The following is a 6,032-nucleotide window of genomic DNA, read 5'->3' on the forward strand; positions in this document are numbered from 1 at the left end:
CACAAGTTACCAAAATTCTAAACCCTGCCCTTAGAGCTTTCCAAGCTCGATCACCTAAAGGACCTGAAAAAGTGATAACTCGTAAAGTGAGACACTTCTCAGTAAGGATGGAATAAATTATAATAGTGTGTGGCAGAAGAGTTTTAGTAATTATAAAATATAGTCGTGAATCACATCATCTGAAAAGACCCATGCAGACCGCGTTCACCAATGCATAAAAATTTATAATCTTGTGCAACTGACACAACACAAGCAGACCATGCCCACACTTTCGCAACCATTATTTACTAGCGAAGGTTCCCAAGGATTAGGGAGATTACACGCCTATACATGTAACGCCCCTTGCTCTAATTCCGTTTGCAACCTTGCCTGATTTAATTCTGGTGTAGCTACAACAAATACTTATCAGGGCATTTAACTTACTCAGTAAGCCATCGGGAGGGGAGTTTTGCCTTGCCATAAATATTCATGCAATTAAATTCTCACACATGTCCCATGCACATCCAACATTAATTATCTTCTAGAGATCCACGTATATAAATACATCACAACACATCCACACCGAATATAGTACATTCCATTCACATCCACACAAGATACACATCCACACAGGATTCACATCCACGCAAGATACACATCCACACAATTTTCACATCTACACAGGATATGCATCCATATAGGATACAATACAGTCCATTCAATTCATATCCATACAAGATTCTACTGACTTCATTCCTCAACCACCATAATTCTTAGTATATGGCCCACACAGATCTACTGCGTACTTCTCAGTACGTGGCCTATACAGGGCTACTATGTACTACCCAAAATGTCGCCCCCACAGGGCTACTACGCATATCTTTGTACATGGCCTACATAGAGCCACTGCGTACTACCCAGTACATGGCCCAAATAAAGCTACTATGTATATCTCAGTACGTGGCCCACATAGAGCTACTGCGTACTACATATTACGTGGCCCATATAGGGCTACTGCATATACCAACAACGTGGCCCAAACAGGGCAATCGTGTATATATTAGTACGTGGCCCACATAGAGCTATTGCGTACTACCCAGTATGTGGCTCACATAGGGCTAATGCATATATCTTAGTAAGATTTCACAAACAAACCTCACATACACATTTATATTCACAACCAGACAATATTCACAACTGCCAGTATTCATAAACAGACAGTACTCACAACCAACCAGTATTCACCACCAAATAGTATTCACAACCAAGTAGTATTCACAACCAAACAGTGATCACAACCAAGCAGTATTCACAACCGAGCTATATTCGCAACCAGTTAATTATGAAAGGTTATTCTCATGCCACACGTTTTTTCCTAATTACAAATGATATTCAAAACCTTCATTTTTCAAATGCCTAAATCGTTCAAAAATCATACTCATATATATAAATTTACGTACTCGAATTTAACTAGTTCAAAATTAATAAAAAGTTGCTATAACTCATTCCCTTTACCTAATCCTTGAAATTTTGCCTAAAAATGAACGAAAAAACAAAACCCTGTATTCCACAAATCCTAACGTAATTAATGCAACCCCCTATAATATTTATCGTTTAACATCTCCAAGGCCTGCACACTCCCAATAATTAATTTAATATTAAAAATTTTACTTACCCTAGTTTTGGGGTGGTGCCCAAGAACTCCAAATCACAAATCCGCTCCACTTATCTTGGAGAGAATCACCCCTGAAGCCCCGTGGTGGTTTTCGGTCGTCGAATCGGGATAAATCCGGGTCAAAATCGAAGAGAGAAGGGGGGAGGGCCGAAGCCTAAGAGAGAGAGTGAGGGAGGAGAATGATTTCGCGAAGAAAATGAATTATGACATATTTATAAGCTGCAGTGCCACGTGTACTCGTTGACGAGAATAAAAGGTTTATTGACGAGTCACAGAAGGACACTCGTCAATGAGAACATTGGGTTCGTCGATAAGTATATTAAATCTAAAATTTTTCCTGCTATCGGTGTCTCCTCGTTGACGAGTAGAGGGCACTCGTCGGCAAGGCCTTGCTATGCTACCCCATTTAAATTTTCTTCCTTACCTTTGTTTATTTTCCTTTTCTTTTATTTATTTATTTATATTTTATTTTCTGGGTTCGGGTTATTACATTCTCCCCCCTTACAAAATTTCATCCTTGAAATTCGTAAATCAATCATTTTCGCCAACCTAAAAGTTAACTAACCACATTTCACACATTTCAATCCATTCTAGCATGTGAACAATAGCATCACCTAGTACTAAATGAAACTTATTATTTAATTCAAACATAAACACGTTACCTGCACCTCTAGTAGTGTCTGTCTCAGTTGAGGTAAGTGTATAGACATGCGCCGGTCCACCGCTAGGCACCAGATTATTCCTCCGATTCTGATTAGGAGTGGGTGCATTGCCCAGCGGCTCACGACAATATCGAGCCATGTGGTCATACTTACTGCACCAATAACACATAGGACCCCTACCCCGACATTCTCCCCAATGCCTCAGATTACACCTCACAATAAGAGGTTGTTGAGTCACCCCAATAACCTTGATCACCCCAAACTGGCCTTTGACCCCCAATATCTCAATCTCCCCTCCCTGATCCCTATCTGACATTTGCATGGGAGCTAAGAGACATGGGTCTCTTCCTCCGCTTCGACATCTCTACACCTCTCTGTAGACTCGACTCCACTGCGGTGGCTTTATCCACTAGTTCTGAGAAGTCCTGTAGTTGCAAACATGCCACATGCTTATGGATTCTTTGTTTCAACCCTCTTTCAAACCTCCTCGCCTTTTGGTATTCATCAGAGACCATGAAGGGAGTGAAGTGAGAAAGCTCCATGAACCTAGCAGTGTACTGTTGAATATTGAGGTGCCCTTGAGTCAAGTTAAAAAATTCCTCCGTCTTCGCATTCATTGTGATGGCGAGGAAATACCAATCGTAGAAGACCTACTTGAAATGTCCCCAAGTCAACACTCTGGGCACTGCCCACTACTTTTCCAGCAGTTTCACCGTTAGCCACCATCGTTCGACCTCTTCTGTCATCTTGAAGGTGGCAAAGAGAACCTTCTGCTCCTCAGTGCAATTCCACACTGTCAGTATCTTCTCCATCTCCTGCACCAGAGTCTCAGCAATGATTGGGTATGTGCGACTCGAAAAAATATAGGGTTTCAAACGGGTGAATTGATCAATCAAACTACCTTGGTTCATAGGTGGGTAGCTCGATCCCTTGGGGTCCCACCTAATCTCTTCCCTGACCTACCTAGCTAAACTTCACAGCAATCTGGAGATTTCAATATCATGCCCACTGGAAGCCTTTAATTCATTGTCCCCTCTAGCGCCCATGTCCTTACCTTTGGGATCCATTATGAATATAGGACAGAGGCAAATTTAGAATTTCCATATTTTAATACAACTAGTACAGTTATAAAGTAAAGAAGTAGTTTAATATTCACATCCTTAATTAATCATCAAACACGCAATTAACCTCAATCATCAAATCATAACACTTAAATTACAAAGACTCTTTCATAGGCTTATCCCCATAAATCAATCATCCTAATCTTTGAATTCTAATTTCAAGTTCTAGTCTCTCTGCTCGGAAACATCACTATTGATGGATTTACCATGATTTTTTGAAACCAACTACTACTTCAAAAAAACACAGAAGATTATCAAGGGATTTCTGCCCCCAAACTTACGAAAGAAAACTCAAAAGTCCCTAACAATACCCTGGTCTACCCATTCCTATCCTCTTCCTAACTCAACCTATACTCTAGTATTAATCCTCCTAAACTCTGCAGGACCAATTTCTTAGGCTCTGATACGACTTTGTCAGGCCTCGAACTCGCCAGGTGGGGTCCAGGGTGTGATGAGACCATTCACACATCTCTGATATCATTCACACAATGGAAATAATTAAACAACCTAAAAAAAAAATACCAGAGTAATATCTATACATTCCAGAAAGTGTTTTCAAGAGTCTATACACTTCATATTACATAACCGACATTTAAAACATAAACTATACATACGTTAGTTCTTGCAACCACTCACAAGTTACCAAAATTCTAAACCCTGCCCCCGGAGCTTTCTAAGCTCGATCATCTGAAGGACTTGAAAAATTGATAATTCGTCGGGGGTAAGACACTTCTCAGTAGGGATGGAATAAATTATAACAGTGTGTGGTAGAAGAATTTTAGTAATTATAAAATGTAGTCATTAATCACATCAACTGAAAAGACGCATGCAGACCACATTCACCCATGCATAAACATTTATAATCACCTGCAGCTGACACAACACAAGCAGACCATGCTCAGACTTTCACAACCATTATTTATCAGCGAAGGTTCTCGAGGATTGGGGAGATTACACGCCCGTACATGTAACGCTCCTTTGCTCTGATTCCATTTGCAACCTTGCTCGATTTAATTTGGGTACGGTTACAACTGATACTTATCAAGGCAGTAACCTTACTCTCTAAGCCCTTAAGTGGGGATTTTTACCTTGCCATAAATATTCATGCAATTAAATCCCCACATTTGTCCCATGCATATCCAACATTAATTATCTTCCATAGATCCACGTATATAAAAACATCACAACACATCTACACCGAATACAGCACATTCCATTCACATGCACACAAGATACACATCCACATAGGATTCACATGCACACAAGATACACATCCACATAGGATACACAAACATACAGGATACAATACATTTCTTTCAATTCACATCCACACAAGATTCTACTCACTTCATTCCCCAACCACCATCATTCTTAGTACGTTGCCCACACAGATCTACTAGGTACTTCTCAGTACGTGGCCCACACAGGGCTACTGTGTACTACCCAAAATGTGGCCCACACAGAGCTACTGCATTTATCTTAGTATGTAGCGCCCTGATCCTCTAGGAGGGCTCGGAGTGCCACTAAACATACATAACATACATCTTTATGATACCATACATATACAACCCGCCCGAACAAGGGATAAATGGGTGTTCCATACTGATTTGTAAAAGCCTGCACAACGGAAATACATACATCATCTAATACTTACTAGAGTTTTTAACATTTTCCCATATACATCCATACATAAGTAAAAACATAATCTGTTATTACAATTCCCAAAAGAGATAGATATTGTCTAACATCTCACCAGCTTGGACAAAAACTGTTTATTGTCTAAATTTAGCCCAACAGAACGCTAGGCTCGATCCCTCGGAAGACCTGAAACAACATTTATATGCTAGGGTAAGACACCTCTCAGTAATACGAATTATATTATCATCAGTGTGTGGCTAGCATGAGATTTCGTGTGTACATATACTTTTAACATTTAAATACATTTAATTGACATTTTAAAATCTATATTGCTTTGTAAATCTGAAAATACATACTACTGTCTCAATATAACCTTTTCTATAGTAAATATGCCTATATATGCCTAGAAGATACAACCTGATCTGTAGGACTAGCGTTGTCATGCCATCACATACACGTGTGACATGCTTCCCCCCATGACGGGTTGTGTGGCCTGAAGGCTGGACCTATTATATAGTCGGCCGACTATAGCTAAGTCAAAAGTAATAGTAGTACAATGGTGCCTACCCTATGTCCAAAGGTAAAGTCATCCAGAATTACTGCATCGGATGGAGCCCCAGAATTTCTGCACTGAGGAGTACTTTACCCAAACCACCAATCGCCTTTCCTGTATCCACACTCTATCTAAGACGTGTGGTTGCACCCCTACATACATATAGCTACGATTCCGTGTTCTAACCATGAGATCATAACAACAGGGCTCTACTATCATATATGGAAATTTACATCGTACAAACCCATAATCATAATTCATTTCATAAAACTGTATAGGACATAAGCTATATATAATTTTGTGAAAATATCTGCTAGATACTAACTCGGTAAAAACTGGCGTATCATATCTATCATAAATTGGCTTGATAAAAATTAGCATTTCATAAACTTGGCATTTAGCCA

This window comes from Malania oleifera, chromosome 1 (assembly GCF_029873635.1).
Source record: "Malania oleifera isolate guangnan ecotype guangnan chromosome 1, ASM2987363v1, whole genome shotgun sequence".
NCBI classification, from domain to species: domain Eukaryota; kingdom Viridiplantae; phylum Streptophyta; class Magnoliopsida; order Santalales; family Ximeniaceae; genus Malania; species Malania oleifera.